Below are 18,997 nucleotides of genomic sequence, written 5' to 3'. Positions count from 1 at the left end.
CTGAACTCATGATGTTAGCTCTAGGGTTCTGCAGAGATTACGCTTCATTCTTAATGCGTCTGTAAACTACCACATCCATAAAGCAGTCCACCCCTGTGGAGTAACGGTCAGCGCGTCTGGCCGCGAAACCAGGTGGCCTGAGTTCGAACCCCGGTCGGGGCAAGTTACCTGGTTGAGGTTATTTCCGGGGTTTTCCTCAACCCAGTACGAGCAAATGGTGGGTAACTTTCGGTGCTGGACCCCGACTCATTTCACCGCCATTATCACCTTCCTTTCATTCAGACGCTAAGTAACCTAGATGTTTATACAGCGTCGTAAAATAACCCAATAAAATAAAAGAAATCCATAAAGCAATGTCGGAATCGCCATTACTATCTAAAGTTTTAGTAACGTTGTTGTGTTACAAATTTTTTTAAAACTATTTTATTTTGCCTCCTATTGCTTGCAATTTACATAATTTACTACGTACATATCTATTGTTTGTCTATGATACAATATACCCATATTAATTATAGTCACCTTCTTTTGGATGGGTGTATTGTATAAGTAAATGTTTGCCCTCAAATATTTATTCTCCGGAGAGGCATTATTTTTTATTCGTATATAACTTGAAGGTTATATTTATTTGAAGGTTATTGTAATTTGAAATATTCTGTAATTTATGAACATTTCGTTGTAAATTGTTTTCTGAGTTTACAGTTAAAATCTGATCATCAGCAAACAGGAGTGTGCCAATATTTTTCTTTAATTTTAAAATTACTTTGTGTTTTTACCACCGCACAACAACATCGTTTTGAGAGTTATTTTCCCTGTAGGCAGTTCATGGTTTCATTTCCATTTACTTATAACTGCAATTATGTAATTAATGAAAACAAATACTTTACTTTATACAAGCTAAATGGATCTAAACTTTTTATTATAAATACAGAGAGAGCGGGCGGAAGTCTTCGGGCACTGCGGACTATAGAACTCATTATAAATAAAACCCATGAGAATGAAAAGTGAGACAAGTACAGTCTGACCCTGAGGCTGTCAGATCTCACAGAGATAGCTCAGACAATTCGAATTAACCTTACTCTGTCTGTACTGGTGATTCTTGGAATTTAGTCGTTGATAAATCTTGCGACATATTTCGTATTTGTTCGGCATCGGCTGCCGAATGCGAACATTAGGTCTATGCATGCAAGTTTAACATCCGTGTGATCATCTCGAATTAATTTCATTTAAGTTCGTTCGCAAAGATGTGTCACTATAATATATTATAGCTTACACTATACTAAAATTACTAACTTCCATGTTTTTAAAGGTAAATTCACAAACGTTTATCACTGGTGTATCTGGTTAATAATAACATATGTACAAAATTTCATCTCTATGATAAGTGGTTTGCATTTTATTAATCCAGATAAGACTGACGTCCTATATATATAGGACGGAACGTTTTATTTTTTTTAACATTGCTGTGTAAGATTTTCATAGTCGGCAATCATGATACCGTAATCCTTATGTGTTATAAATTGCCTCCAATTTTTTTTTTCTTATATTTAGTCTGTCATAGTCATTGTTATTAACATATTTGTGTGAAACGTCCGGTGTCCTATATATAGGACGTCAGTCTTATCTGGGTTAATAGGCTATCTTAAATATTGTACCACTTTATATAATTCTTTTATAAAGTAGTTTATTTTACAACAGTTTTTTTATTATCCAATTTAATAAGCCCTATTTCACCCTGAGGTATATTAGACTTATAGTTGGCATCAAAATACAAATTTTATAACCAATAAACAGTAGTACAGTGATAACATAAAATAGTGGTCACAGTTACAATTTACATGAATTATGTAGAAGCTCCTGTTAAAGATTAATGAGATGTTTGAGGAATAATCAATGCAAAAGATATACAAGAATGTCTAACCGTTTCAGAGTAAATCACGATCTTAAAAAGATAATCAATAGTAGATTAATAAAACAAAGTATCACTTTCACTTTCAAATTAATACTTAATTCATAAACAATGAAACAGTTGAGAGTAATAAAGAGATATTACAAGCAATGATTTACGGTTACAATTTACGTAGGCCTACATGATTCAGGATCAATTACAATAATTAAAATAAAGCACAAGTAATGACTTACAACTAACGAATAACGAAATTCTTGAAGGGCAATATATAATGGTAGGGGCAATTCGAAAGATTTAAAAACATAATTATGTAAACAGTACAGTAAAGGAATAGTAGAAAAAATGACTTAAGATTACAAATTAAACTCATTCTTTTTAAAGCAATAGGTAACAAAGAGATACTAATAACCAGGGAACGGATTTATATGGACTAAAAATATATGAAATATGTAAATATATATGTAGTTATTTTTACCAAAATATGGAATTAAATATGGATTTTTACCAAAATATGGAATTAAATATGGACTTAAAATTATAAAAAAATGACTATGTACGTTAAATATTGGTACATTTTAATCAAACTAAACAAAAAATATAATGGACGTACCTTATCTTCCAATGTAGTTTCAACAAAACACAATTTTTATTGTCTGTTACCATAACAATAGGTTACAAACATTTCTTTCAAGTGCTGAAAAGTGAATCTTCTTCTATTGTCTCTGAGGATAGATTTATACTGACTAAAAGAGCGTTCGACGTCACAAGAAGTAACTGGTACATAATTCAATTTCACAATGTCTGCTGGGGATAAGTCCAAGTTAATCTTCACTGTTGATTCACCACTCATCACAGCAACAACCTTTTGTAGTTCTTCATATCCAGGGTTTTTTGAAAGTACAGTGTCCACCTTAGCTCTTACTGCATCTGCAACTTTACCTCTACCACGATTCAGTTGTTCCACAGTACTATTTATAATTTCAAAACTTTCAGATAGTGAAAGGTGCCTATTTTGGAGACTTTTGAGCGTTTTTATGATGCATGAAAATGTATGCTGAATGTGAGCTAAGTCATTCTTCACACTTATGTCACAGGTAACTGTTTTCGCAGTATCAATTGAGACTGCATCTTCAGAGTCCAATGCAAGGAGAACATTGTTAATAGAGTCTATATGTTCGGCATAATATTCAACTGCTTCTAGCCATGTACCCCATCTAGTTAAAATTGGCTTTGGTGGCAATGGAATTTCAGGGTACATTTCTTTCAACACGTTAACTCTACTGGGAGCTTTGAGAAATACTTTTTTCACTGATGAAATCAACAAATCTACTTTAGGGAAATTGCCTCTGACCACTTCTGCCACACGATGAAATGCATGCGCCACACAAGTAAAATGAGTCAATTTAGGATATACAACAGATAATGCTTGTCCAGCTTTGACCATATAAGGGGCAGCATCGCTAATAAAGAATAACACATTATCGTACATAATACCCTTTGGCCACAGGATACCCATAGCTTCGTTGAACAGTTTAACTATAGTTTTGTTATTGCACTTTTCTAGAACATCACAATGTAAAAGAATTCGTTCAGAATATTGTTCACTTAACAAACCGATAACTACATTACCAACAAGTCTACCTTCTTTGTCGGGAGTCTCATCAATGGAAACCCAAATTGAACTATCTTTAATTTCATCTCTTATCTTCTGTATTGTCTCATCGTAGATGGATGGAGCATACGTCTTCCTAAGTGTTGACTCATCCGGGATTGTATGTTGAGTATATTTTTCAAGGAATTCCCTGAAGACCTTATTCTTTAGTTTGTAGAGAGGAATATCAGCAGAGATGAGAGAACGGCACAGGTCGATGTTAAACTCAGATCTTACATTCGATGTTGTTGGTTGTGTTAAAAACAATTGTCTCTGCTTGGAATTTAGTTGTTTGTTGGCCTGATGTTTACTAGTTGTAATGTGTTGTTGCACCAGGAACTTTTGTGTAGATGATACTGCACACTGACACAAATTACAAAATAATATTTTATTGTCAGTTGATAAACCATCTTCTTTAAATTCTGAAATGTAACTTGTTAGTTTTGATTTTAAATTGACTGAATGACGTACTTTTGGCATATTTACCGTCTTTATAGTATGATTTACAAAACTGAACCTATGTGTACTCTGACTGGCATTTAACTGTTGAGCTGCACAACTGAAGTCTGTTAAAAATTTTAAATTAAATTAATACAGTTTTGTAACTTACTTTCCCATTGTTGATAGGACTGCTAATTTTCAAATAACTCTGATGTTAAAGGGATTACTGAACATGTGTTTAAATCTCTATTGTTGAAATGTATTTTTAAAAGTTAATGGAATTTTGTTTTGTTTTATTGTTAAACCTAATATAATATGGACTGTTTTATATGAAATATGGAAAATATATGGAAATTAACGAAAATATGTACTAAACTCTAAAATATGGAAAAATATGGAAAATAAAAGTAGGATTTTTCAACCCTACACATTGTGAAACATAAAGATAATGCAAAATATAAATTATATTAGCTTTATAAGTAAATATGTATTTACATATAAATCCTTTCCCTGCTAATAACAATACACAGATTAAACACATTATTTTAAAAACAAGCACGCAAAGGATTAATAGCTATTTACAGGCATCATTCAAAGGGACATGACTGTAATTCACATCTTCTTGACGTTATTTCGTATATTAGTTTGTGTCTCAATCTATTTCAATTTGTTATTTTTCACTGTAACAACAAACTATGTTTTCATAAAGCCTCAAGGCATTTCTCTATACTTATTGTATCACGGTACTCTTTGTCAATGGCAACCTGTAATGGTTATAGGAAGAAATATATATATAAATAAAAATAAAATAGTTATTAAACACATTATTTTAAAAGCAATAAATAGCTATATTAAGAGATGATTTGAAATTTACGAATTAAATGCATTATTTACTAACAACAATTGGCAATAAGGAGGTATTACAAGAAATGGCTCAAAATTGGAAATTAAATACCTAATTAAAAAAATAAATAAAATAAAATAAATAAAGAAATAATAAAAACTAATAATACAATAGTATGCGAAATTGAAGACTTACAGTTTCATAATAGTTGATTATAATTAATACGATTTTTTACCAAGAATAATTTAACATTTTACGACAATTTATCAACATCTTAGGTTATTTAGCGTTTGAATGAGATGGTGTTAATGCCGGTGAAATGAATCCGGGGTCCAGCATTTTCTCATATTGAGTTGCGGGAAAAACAATGAATAAGTTTGAATATATTTCTTTGCATCGACTCTGATGTCCTTCATCGGATCGAATTTGATAACACCATCAATGCTTTCCCTGTGAAGAAAGTGCAAAAGGAAATCTTTATAATTCACAAGTAAGATGAATCTATTTTTATTCCAGTAATTTATTGTTTTCTGAATTGTAACATTTCATTTAAAACTAATTTAAACTAAACATGACCTGTATAATAGCTGCTCATAAACTGTTTGTGAGAGTTGGTGGCGGCAAATTTTAGCACTGCTTAGGGGCGGCACTCTACCTAAATCCGGCCCTAAATTAGTAGAAAGTTTTGATGATTTTTAGTATTTTTTTTTCTTTTGTAATAAATAATTCTAGAAATTTACTGATTAATTTTATGGTAAAGCGTTATAGTAAGTTTTTATCCCCTGTATATAAGGATCCATATAAGTTAATATCAGTTAAAGAATAATGTAAATTGTGGCGCGAAGAAGTTTTCACATAAAGCGATTCTATATTTTAATAAAGTTTCAATTAAATGCAAACCACTTATCATTGGCGGATGAACATTTGTATATTTTTCATTGTTAACCAGGTGTACCAGTGATTAAGAGTTGGTGAATCTAACTTCATAAGTATGGTAGTTATTGATTTCATGTGAACTCTTAAAAATATGGAACTTGGAAATTGCAGTATAGTGTCCCTTAATATGAAATGAAGACGGTTGGTTCAATAAATGCTTGTATAATCAATCTACTTGAATTCGAGGATCGAACCATGGTTCGTGAAATAATAAGTATGCTTTCTAGAGCTGAACTGCCAGAGAGGAAAATAATATTCAATTTTCAAATCTGCTATTTGCGTCAAAATTATAAATTTTAATAGTCTTGGTGTAGATGGTTTCCATTAATTTAGGTAGTGCCGTACCCATATTTACAGTGTTTTAAAAAATCGAAAGCTTGCTTCTTACAGATGAAATATATTTAATCGAAGAGCAGCAGTTTGATCATCTTCTTTACATTTACAGAGCATGTAGGCTTTCTCCGTTCCTTGCCCATACATAGAAACCACAAAAATTGTCGTCAACCTGTAACACAGACAAGGGTTCCATGTAATCCTTTGTGTATAATACGAATCCATTCTGCTTCCAGAGTTGTTCTCTATGTCGACATTGTTAGCGCAAACCGCATTATCTACAGCATCCCACAAGTAAAAGACTATCGGATTAAGATCAGGTGAATGTGGTGAGTTGCGTCACAAGAGCATGGCGACCACAGTCGATCTATTGTCCAGGATAACACCAACCTCACCACTTCTTCACGTACCTTGTGAAATGTGGTAAAGGTCTGGTAGCACGAATTATATTTTCTCATGTGTTCAGAAATATATATTTTGCAGAATAATTCCAGCAATCTTTTACTAGTAAGGAAGTATGTGTATTACTGAGAGACTAGCATCTTCACCAATGACAACGGGAACAGAATCATCAGATGGAACTCAGTGAAAGACAACTTCATACTTAACTCAGAGGATATAATTGAATCACTAAATACGAAAAGGGAATATGTCATCTTCAGTTAGTTTTGAGAAAACACAAACAGCTTCTGCACACAACGAAAAAAAAAAATTGCATCGAAATTATTTATATGAACCAATTATGACTACATAAGATATTTATGTAAAAAATGTGTATTTCTCAGTTTATCCTGCCCTATAGAAACAATTTTTGTGTGTGGACTTGTTCCCCTTTCATACCCAACGAAATATATTGTAGAAAATATTAAATAAAATGTATCGTTATCTCTATTATTGAAATCAAAAGCTTTATTGTATACCAATTTATGAACAATAGTACAGTGTAGTACATACAGTAGAAACATTGAAAATTGTCGGTTATTACATAAACCAAACATTTTTGTGTAGGAACTTGTTCCCCTTTCATATCTAACGAAATATATTGTAAAAATATTAAATAAAATGCATCGTTATCTCCATTATTGAAATCAAAAGCTTTATTGTATACCAATTTATGAACAATAGTAGAGTGTAGTACATACAGTAGAAACATTGAAAATTGTCGGTTATTACAAACACCAAACAATTTTTGTGTAGGAACTTGTTCCCCTTTCATAGCTAACGACATATATTGTAAAAATATTAAATGAAATACATCCTTATCTCTATTATTGAAATCAAAAGCTTTATTGTATACCAATTTAAGAACAATAGTAGAGTGTAGTACATAGAAACATTGAAAATTGTCGGTTATTACAAAAACCAAACAACTTTTGTGTAGGAACTTGTTCCCCTTTCATAGCTAACGAAATATATTGTAAAAATATTAAATAAAATGCATCGTTATCTCTATTATTGAAATCAAAAGCTTTATTGTATAGCAATTTAAGAACAATAGTAGAGTGTAGTACTTGGAAACATTGAAAATTGTCGGTTATTACAAAAACCAAACAATTTTTGTGTAGGAACTTGTTCCCCTTTCGTATCTAACGAAATATATTGTAAAAATATTAAATAAAATTCATCATTATCTCTATTATTGAAATCGAGAGCTTTATTTTCTGCCAATTTATGAGCAGTACAGTTGTCAAAAGAAAAAGTGGCCGCTCTCCTGAAACAAAGTTCCCTTCGGGTATCTTCGCTATAATTCGGAGACAGGCGATGTTACATGTTGTTGGACCACGTTGCCTGATATCTACAGTTATAATTGAAGTATTCTGTGTGTTATTCGATAGCGTAATGGTAGCGTTCAGGCCTCTTATTCGAGAGATCCTGCTTTCGACTACAACCTCGTGCTTTTTATGTTCTTTTTTGTTCTGTTTTTGAGAGAGACAAACTATATATAATGGCTCCTTTCTCTTTTACGATTATTTTAGTAATTAACATCAGGTTCATTAATGTATTATGCCATGACTTTATCATTATGATATTGTGGCTGCAAATGGAAAGAAAACAGATTTTATTCTCAATAAAAATATCTTTCGTGGCATAAACAAAACAAATTTACTGGCGTCGGCCTTAAAACATTCAAACAATTAAGTGTTCAAAAAACAAAACAAAAAGCCACAATTCAATATTTAGTCTATCTTCCTCTTATCTCGATCATCTTGCAGTCGAGTGGGCATGGAATCGACTAGTATTTGCAAATAGCGACTGTTCTTAGACACGATATTCCAGGCATTCTGAACATACATACATAAGTGTTCTGTCCATGGGCAGGTCTTTCATTGCAAACCCAGCAATCTCCAATCTATCCTATTTTCTACCTTCCTCTTAGCCTCCGCATATGATCCACATATCCTAATGTCGTCTATTAATCTTTTCAGCCAGAGACCCAGCCAATTCCTTTTTCTCTTTCTAATCAGTTTCAGCTTCATTCTTTCTTCACTCACTTTTTCAAACACAATTTTATTTCTTATTCTATCTGTCCACTTCACACGCACCGTTCTTCTCCACATCCACATTTCAATTTCTTCAATTCGTTTCTCTTCATTTCGTCGTAATGTCCATGTTCCTTTCCATACAATGCCACACTCCACACAAAGCACTTCACTAGTCTCTTCCTTAGTTCTTTTTCCAGAGGTCCGCAGAAGATCCTTCTTCTTCTATTAAAAGCTTCCTTTGTTCATGTTTGCAGTTTTCTTGGGAAGGATAGGCCTAAATGCGGTAACATCCCGTTGCTTTCCGCACACCACTATCTCTTTCGCATCTTATTAAATTCCAGGGGGCCCAAGCGTGGAGATGAGGAGAGTGGATTTGACTAATTGGGCCCTCCGGACTTCACCGAAAGTCACGGCAAGGGTTAAATATTAATTCTATCAGGATGATTGACCCGATCAGAGACCGGGAAATCTCAATTAGCCTTTGCCCCCCGCATCCTGGACTAGCTTCTACGAATCATCAGAAAATCTTAGAGTGTGATTGGGCCAATTTTTCCGAAAATGTTTCCACACTTTGGCCTCGTAGCTCAGCGGACGAACGTCGAAATTTAGATGTCAACGTCTCAGGTTCAATTCCTCGTTACTCCTTTTCATTTTATTGTGGTTCAAGATAGTATAATGTAACAATACAAAAATAAGAACTAATAGCAGTATTATGCAACTGGATTTTTCCAAACCTAATATTAAATTTATGTTATTTATATCGCTAAAGAACGATTACAATAAAAATAACTTGAATATTATTTATACAGTATCACTAAAGAACGATAACAGAATATAAATGATAAATATCGGTTTGTTTAATTAATATAAGATATTATATAATACGTATTTAATTACCTAAATAAAATAACCCATTTTACAAAGAAGGATGTTTATTTGTGTTATAATAATTACTTACATAAAATACAGATTATTTATATTGCGAAAGAATAATAACAATATAAATAACTTGAATATTATTTTATAATGCTAATGAAGGAAAACAGAATATAAATGATAATTTGAATATTATTTATATCGTTAAAGAACGACAACAGTATAAAAAACGTGAATATTATTCATATCGGAATTTCACAGATTTATTACAGATGTATTTAAGAAATTGTAGAAGAATAGTAATTAGTAACAGTGTCCTATTTATTCTTCTTGGAGCCAAATTTGTAACTTTTAAAATTGTGGTTACTATGTTGAAATGTATGTGTTGTAACGGATGCTTGATTTGTTATGTATGTGAGTCAGTTATGGGATGCTTGATGTCGTCGCAATGTCGTAATTATAGTTTGATTGTGTTTGTGTAACTATTGTGTATTAATTTATGATGTATGGTACGGAAAGCTGCATATTTGTGTTATAGAAGTGTTACGTATGTGTGTTGTTAATGTTTTTGTATGTTTCAAATTGATACCTGATATTTGTTTTGCAATCGCAATGCCTAATTTACGGATTGTTTATGTTTTGTTTACATCGCGTAAGCTAATTAAATTTTCTTTTCCATTTCTCTTTATGCTTATCTTTTTTGTGTATAAAACTATAGTCCTAACATACATATGTAAAATAGGGCTAACCCCCATTGTAGATACAATAATAATAATTATTATTCATATCGTTATAAATCGATAACAGATTACAAATGATGACTTGAATTTTATTCATATCTCTAAAGAACGATAACAAAATATAAATAACGTGATATCCATAAAGAACGATAACTGAATATAAATGACAATTTGAATAGCATTTACATTGCTAAAGAACGATTAAAAAATAAAATGAAAACTTGAAGAAGGCCCGAACTCACAACCTTTGAATCATTAAACAAGCACTCTACCGCTGGTATACGAGGCGCAGATATGGAACACTTTCATATTTACGGAACTGCTTGTACAAGCACATGCATCGTGTAACATCGCCGCGACCCGAAGTGGACTTTGAAAATATTGGCTGTTCACGAGTGCGGCCACTTTTTTTTTTTTTTTTTTTTTTTTGACATAGAAACATTGAAAGTTGTCTGTTATTACATGAACCAAAAAATGTTTGTGTGGGGACTTGTTCCCTTTCATTTCTAACGAAATATATTATAAAAATATTAAACAAAATGTATCGTTATCTCGTCGACCTGGTTGGCGAGTTGGTATAGTGCTGGCCTTCTATGCCCAAGTTTGCGGGTTCGATCCCGGGCCAGGTCGATGGCATTTAAGTGTGCTTAAATGCGACAGGCTCATGTCAGTAGATTTACTGGCATGTAAAAGAACTCCTGCGGTACAAAATTCCTGCACATCTGGCGACGCTGATATAACCTCTGCAGTTGTGAGCGTCGTTAAATAAAACATAACATTAACATGTATCGTTATCTCTATTATTGGAATCAAAAGCTTTGTTGTATGCCAGTTTATAAGTACTAGTAGAGTGTAGCACATAAAAACAATGAAAGCTGTTGTTTATTACACCTGACTTTAGCCATTTTTATTCGACTTTCCTTGTAGTGATCACTGTTTACAACACATTTCTTGCGTTTTGCAGGACTTGAAGAAGCACTACTTTCATCGTTTGACGCCATTTTACTCATGTTACATATTTTCCCTTTAGATGACAGGAACAACAAACTTGAATTTCTTATGAAAAGGGAACAAGTCGTGTTCTAAGCTCCTTTTCAAAGTAAACATGAAAACTCAAGTGTTCAAATCTACACTAAGGAAATGCGGGACCTGTTCCCTTTTCAGGTAGAATGAAAGGGCATACCTACCTAAATTAGTATGACTACAGTCTTAACTCATTTTTTCAAAAAGTGAGACTTATTTCCTTCTCATATTTAGTGATTCAATTATCATAAATAAGATATCGATATTAATCATTTACTAATGTTGCATTATACTTACCCGGAATTGGCATCAGAATTATTTACATGGATGTGGAGCGTTATGTGCTCTTATAGATTCTGCATATACAGTTTTCGAATCCAAATACTTGTTTACACAGCCATAGTTGCAAATAATGTAACATGAGTATTGTAGATTATTTATTTATTTTTAATTTGTTTTCAGTCCCCGATACCTTTTATTTGTTAATTATGTGGTGCTCTGCTTCTTGGGGACATATTTCAATTAATTTCAACGTGAATTTATCACATTTCAAATTCAATCTGTAATAATTATTGGTTTGATTTTTGATTTCATATACACATGAGTTGTCTTTCAATAATCAGATCTATTTATTTCAAGGTCCCTTCACATTGATATTTAAAGTAATTATCCAGGTTAATATTGTAAAACACATCACATTTGTGCTTTTTATTACAGTCGGCTTAATGAATGAAACTCATCTGGCCTCCGGCGTAGCTCAGTCGGCGCTTGCCTCTTGATCTGAAGTTGCGCTCGGACGTGGGTTATATTGCAGCTTCAGCTGATTACCTGGTTGTTTTTTAGAGTTTTTTTAACAGTAAGGTGAATAGCAGGTAATCTATAGCCTCATCTCGCCAAATACCATGTCACTCTCACCAATTATATCGACGTTAAATAACATAGTAGTTGATAGAGCGTCGTTAAATAACCTACTAAAAATGAAACTGATCCATCATTAATTTTACTGTCTACCTGGTATTTTCAATTGTTGATATTCAACTTCGCTCATATTCATAATTTTCTCTGTCCCTATTCCCGTACCGACAGCTTTACAAATGTTATACTGGAACGTGCTAACATATTGTCACATGAGTTCATAATTATATTCAACCATTTCTTCAATCCAGCGAACAATAAATCCAAATAATCATTGAAAATAGAAGTGCCATTAATTGTTAATTCATCTGTGCTATAGAAATCAATAAATGTATTTTATTATAGCGGAAGAGATAAAAAAATGCTGATGAATATTTAAATACTTATATAGTCACAATCATGCCATGGTATGAAAGAAAAACTTCACAACCTCGAGCGGGATTCGAACCTGCGACTTCCTGTATCCGGTCAGGCGCTCTACCAACTGAGCTATCGAGTTCGTTTCACGCCAAGGGCTCGAAATTCTCCTCTCATACTGGCGACTCTGTTATAGAGTACTGTCCATAGCGTCTGATCTAGTCAGCACTGCTTATGGGTGGAAAGAAACATTGTAAATGTAAACTTCATCTTACGATGTTGGATGACGTATATACGTCCGTTGATGTGACATATTAATGAATATTTGGAACAACTGGATAATACGCACGGCAGACCAATATCGATAGTCGACTCTACTCGCTGGCCACTAGTCACCGGGCCGTACCGAGCCGTATCAAACAAAATATCATCGAAATGGTGGTAGTCAAATTCGCGACTATATTCTTAAATAATTCACTCCATTAGTCAAGTTCAAGGTTTTATGTAGTACAACGGCGGTTTTTTGAATGCATTAAATGAAAATGAAGATGTAATAAGATGATAAACTAGGTTATCACAAGGAAATTAACAGGAAAAAAGATGTGTTTTACGGAATACAATTAAAATGACGGAAAGTAAATTTCCGGTTAATGTTCGCCAAAGCGTAAAGTACGTAATTATGACGGCGTTGCTGTTTTATTTCTGGCCTATAGAAAAATACCTAGCCTTTTACGAAAAAAAAATTTAATGACCATGAAATTATTCACAGCTTTCATTATAGGCCTATTACTTTTTAACAATATTACGAATCAAAATCTGTCATATTATATAATTTTAACTACTACATGGACGAACCAAATCAAGCTAACCTAACCTAACCTAACCTAACCAAAGCTAACCTAACCTAACCAAAACTAACCTAACCTAACCTAACCAAAGCTAAGCTAACCTAACCAAAACTAATCTAACCTAACCAAAGCTAATTTAACCTAACCTAAGCTAACCTAACCTAAGCTAACCTAACCAAAGCTAACCTAACCTAAGCTAACCTAACCAAAGCTAACCTAACCTAACCAAAGCTAAGCTAACCTAACCAAAACTAATCTAACCTAACCAAAGCTAATTTAACCTAACCTAAGCTAACCTAACCTAATCTAAGCTAACATAACATAACATAACATAACATAACATAACATAACATAACATAACCTTCGTAAATGCAAGGCCTGTAACCGGAGCAAGAAGGGATCTCAATCATTTAATCTGCAAGTACACGCAAAAATAAATTCAAGTAAGGATCACGCTCCCACTGCATGAGAGGTCCGCGCATGCGCTACAGCAAAACTGTTTCTGTCCCGAGCCTCTCATCTAAGGCACTCGTCATAATTTACTCGCAATATTTACGCAAATACACATTGTCGCTAACAGTGGTGCTATCTCTCAATAATGTTCAGAACGAAGGAGGTAGACAGAGAGAGAAAAAATTTCTCCCGCCAACTACGCCACACACCAACGTCATGTTCTTATGTTGGTGACATTGTGTATTTACTTAAATTTGGTGCTAAACGTAACGGCACGGTTCAAAGTGACCGTGCTAATTCTCCAGTATAGCGAAATATTTAAATACTTATATAGTTCCATCCATAAGCAGTACTGACTAGATCAGACATTATGGACAGTACTCTATAACAGAGTCGCCAGTATTAGAGGAGAATTTCGAGCCTTTGGCGTGAAACGAACTCGATAGCTCAGTTGGTAGAGCGCCTGACCGGAGTACAGGAAGTCGCAGGTTCGAGTCCCGCTCGAGGTTGTGAAGTTTTTCTTTCATAACATGTCATGATTGTGACTATATAAGTATTTAAATATTCATTAATATATCACATCAACGGACGTATATACGTCATCCAACATCGTAAGATGAAGTTTACAAAAAAATACTCGTAAATATAAGAATAGGCTCTGCAACTATTAGACCTTTTATAATTTTAGACTACTGCGTTAGGAAGCAAAAGTTCTGAAAGATAGAAAAATCTAGGACTAAAAATATTATGTCTTCCTTGACGTCTGCCGTTTTGCACCGTCATTTCTTAACTCAAAAATAGACTATGGAGTTCTTTATTGTACCGTCAAATGGGCAAACTTGGAACATTGTTTTAACTTGGAACATTATCATAGGATATTTTTGTTTTGTCACAGTGGCAACATAATCTTCACTTCTTACTTTGTTGTGCAACACATTTGTTCTATTATAGTTTGGTGTTACTGTGACAAAACGAAAATACCCTAAGATAATGTTCCAAGTTAAAACACTGTTCCATGTTTGCCCATTTGACGGTAACATTTAATATTTGTATATTATAATAACCGTAACCACAATTTAAAAAATAAAATCAGTATAAATGCATTTTGTACATGCCCATCTATTAGAACAGTCATGTCAGCATAGCTCGCCATAAGCAAGTCGTCCCCCGTGCATACGTCCAGGAGCCTATTGTGAAAAGCTAAAATTACTATTTTAATAGCGACAAATCATTAATAAGTAAAAGAACTGGTAATTTCTGTTGCATAAATCTGCATTGGTAAATTTGTCACTACATATGACAGGCACTAATAATGACTAGCAGATTCTTTTGTTTTACCACCGAATTGTTACATACATTTATAAAACAGAATTGTGAACACGTTTTCTACTAATCTTTTATGCTTGGTAAACTTTTTAAAAGTGTGGTAATAATATTTTAAATATAATATGACTTCATCTTCAAGTAGTAACAGTGAAGAAGAATTCATACGTAGGAGGAGAATATTTAGGCCAATAATAAATATTGACTTTCAAGAATTCCAGTCTAAAGAAAGATTTTCCTTCTTCACAATTAAAAGTTGAGACATTTTTTGCTTCTGCAAAGCCTTATTTACGTCCTGCAACGCGGAGGAATTATGCGTTGTTATCCCGCATTCAAATGCAAGCTGGCTAGGGAATGGTGAGCAATATCACGGGTTAAGTGTCGTAGTAAGCAAGTTATTAAAAATGCTGTTCCAATAATTACATGTAGTCCGTGAAATCCTGTCGCTGATAATATCTGCAGTGCTTGGGAAAAGTGACATAAGTCAGTTCCCACAAACTTTTTTGATAATTTATTGACAACTTACACTGATTTATGTCGATTTTATTTTTTCTGTATGAATTATTGTAATGGGTGGAATACCTATGTATTTTTTTCCAAGCGAGCAGATGTTCCGTAAGTTGTCAATAAATTATCATAAAAAGTTTGTGGAAACTGACTTGTGTCACTTTTCCCGAGCACTAGAGATATGTGGAGTCCACTGTTTGCCGTGTACCCCATAATATAGTGTCTTATACAGGGACATCATTTTATTTTTACTAACATTTTTAATATTAACCTGGCTATACCTTTAGAGAACCGGAAACACCGTTTCCTACCCCCTTCCACGACTGTAGTTCGATGATACTGACGTAAAACACAAACAAATCACTTTACTAGGTATAGGAGGGAAGAAAAGTAGTTCATCCATTTACGTAAACTAGGAAATATCGCGATTTTGAGTTCGATAATTTTCATTAGGTTTTTGTTTAATCAAAATTCAGTACTGTATTAAGAATAAGTGTTTTTAAACACGAACTGAGTTATCCATTCGAACGTATTCATTATGCAGTGTATATTATACTGTCTACAGCACATTAGCGTACAATATAGAGAATGAAGTTAAATTGAAAAATAATCATAATATGGATATTTAAACACATTTTTGAAAGTGGTGGCCGTTCATTGCGATACAGGCTTCAGTTCTTTTGTGCATATTATCGCACTATAGACTATTGCATCTAATTCCAATTGCCAGTTTCGTCCTTCGTACTAGTAACTCATGTTGAAATAATTCTCTACCTACTCTATAAAAGAGTACATTACGTACTGTAAATTCAATCTTCACTTCTGCCCGACTCGCACAGATAAAATTATTCAGACGTGCTATGTGCTGTCCGTTCAAGTGGTTATGCCGCAGGATCGTAGAATTGAGGGAAATCACGTGACAGTTAATTACTTAACGAGACCCTTGTATTTAAGTTATTTTAAACAGCTGTATAATATTACGTAAACGTCCAATTCCTAAGAGAAATTAATGTTTTCAGAAAAGAGCTAAGACAGCCCAGCTTTTACAGAGGGAGGTGCTGAAGCAGGTGGGGGAAATCGGGATGCGATGTAGGCAAACGGACAGTACCTGTGCGAAAATATGATTCAATATTGAAAACTCTTTCATCACTGGAAAACGCGAACATACTTCTGGAACGTACTATACTCTCTAGCTCAGTGCTGTTTATCATATACAGCCTAGATTCTGTGTGGAGGACAGTTCGAACTTCATTAGTAGAGGGGGTGGGAGTGAAGTACATTCAAAAACTCAAGTACAATAAAAATGTTAGTAAAAATAAAATGATGTCCCTGTATAAACATACATCTTACTATGAACATAGTTAAATGGCCAATCAACATGAATGATGCTGTGCAGTAGTTTTATCAAATAGAAGGAATACCATTAGTATGTTATATTGTAACATCAATGCATCAAGCGTGGATGAACCAGCTTAAATTGACAGACTTGGAAACCATTCCATTGATGTAGCCCTAATGCTAGTATCCGGCCCAGATAATTATGCAATTTTATCATTTCAGTGCTAACTGACCAGGAATCGTTCATGATTCTCAGGTTTTGAGTACCAGCACACTGTGCCAGTAGTTTAAAACTGGAAGAAGACATGTATCTAATGGAATTCTTTTAGGCAATACTGGATACCCTCTTAAAGAGTGGTTAATAATGCCTGTTATGCGAGGGGATCCTAATGTTGATGCACAACGACATATCCGCAGGAGCCACAAGAGAACAAGGCAGATTATTCAAAATGCCATTGGAATTCTAATGGGAAAATTTCAGTCCCATAGCCATCTCTGAGAAATCCCAATCCATAGATGTCACTGGTGCTGAGAAGCATACATCACTTAGTTCGTCGAAAACTTTCCAGAGTGTACCACAGGCGATGGACTTAAAATAATTGTAATGAATTGTGGTGATGGAGAATTTGTGGGATGTCATAGGGGAACCGGAGTAGGCTGCAATCAGATTATTTAGTCCTGACAGCTCAGCGACACGAAAGAGGGAAAGTAATAGGAGTAGTGAGGAGAGTTCCGGAGTAGAGATAGGAGCGAGCCGTCAGTAAAGACATGCAGTACAGCTTAACTGTACTGGAAACACAATGCTCTACCGCATGCGTGACATCCGATCGCTATGAATGCAAGCGACTGACTAACCTGAACACCCCTTGCGCTATGTGCAACATTTATTTACTTCCGATCATAATTCTTCTTATTTTTCCATACTTCTTTACTTAATTTCATAGCATTTATTTACCTTTATACCAAAACATTGGTAAGATATGCGAAAGCAAATAAGTCTTGGTATTTGAAGCTTTAGTTAGTTGTTGAAGACTTCGGACCTGAACACTTCTTTCTCTACGGACAATTTTAGCGACAGGAGAGTACTTTTATTATCCTCATAAAACTAGTCTCCTTAATTTGTTTTTTGTTTTTTTTGTACCGTAATTTTAAGAATTTATGTTGGATATTGTGTTGTGAAATAGACTAAAATAATGATGTTTCAGTAGGTATCGTATTTTAAATTCGTCCCTGCCACATACTTTGTAGAGAGAAGTTTTTCACAGTATAAAAATAGCCTAACTGAATATCGAAAGAGGTTCATGTCTCAAACCTAGATGAAATATATTGTTCTTCATTGCAATAATTGCAATCATGAAGGAGGGAAACTTTTTTATTTTATTGGGTCATTTTAATAATAATAATTATTATTTATTTACTTAATCTGGCAGAGCTAAGGCCAGTAGGCCTTCTCTTCCGCCCAGCCAGACTCTAATTCTAATTAAATACATTTGCTTACATAGTTATTACATTAATATCTAGATCATAAAACAACATGAAAGTAAATAATAAAAACTGGATAACTAATGTTAGTGTGACAATAATAAACACTGGTAAGAAATAGTCATACGACACTGTATCAGGTTATTTAGCGTCTGAATGAAATGCAGATGATAACACCAGTGAAATGAGTCCGGGGTCCAGCACCGAAAGTTACCTAGCATTTGGGTTGAGGGAAAACTCCGGAAAAAACCTCAACCATGTAAGTTGTCCCGACCGGGATTCGAGCCCGGGCCACCTAGTTTCGAGGCCAGACGCGCTGACCGTTACTCCACAGGTGTGACAGGAGGGAAAAGTAGTGCAAAATAGGGTAATATACTGTACATTGTCTGTGTGTGGTTAACTGTATAAATTTATTCTAAATATTTGTATTATAACGCTATAACTCATTGAATTGTGTATATTGTAATTGAATGTGGTAACTTAGCGTCAAATATAAGCAATAGGTGGTTTAAAATGTTTAAGTGTATTCTCGTAACACTAT

The sequence above is a fragment of the Periplaneta americana genome, chromosome 5 (genome assembly GCF_040183065.1).
Source record: "Periplaneta americana isolate PAMFEO1 chromosome 5, P.americana_PAMFEO1_priV1, whole genome shotgun sequence".
In the NCBI taxonomy this organism is placed as follows: Eukaryota; Metazoa; Arthropoda; class Insecta; order Blattodea; family Blattidae; genus Periplaneta; species Periplaneta americana.
The sequence above is the reverse complement of the archived record's forward strand: the minus strand, read 5'-3'. Positions refer to the sequence as shown.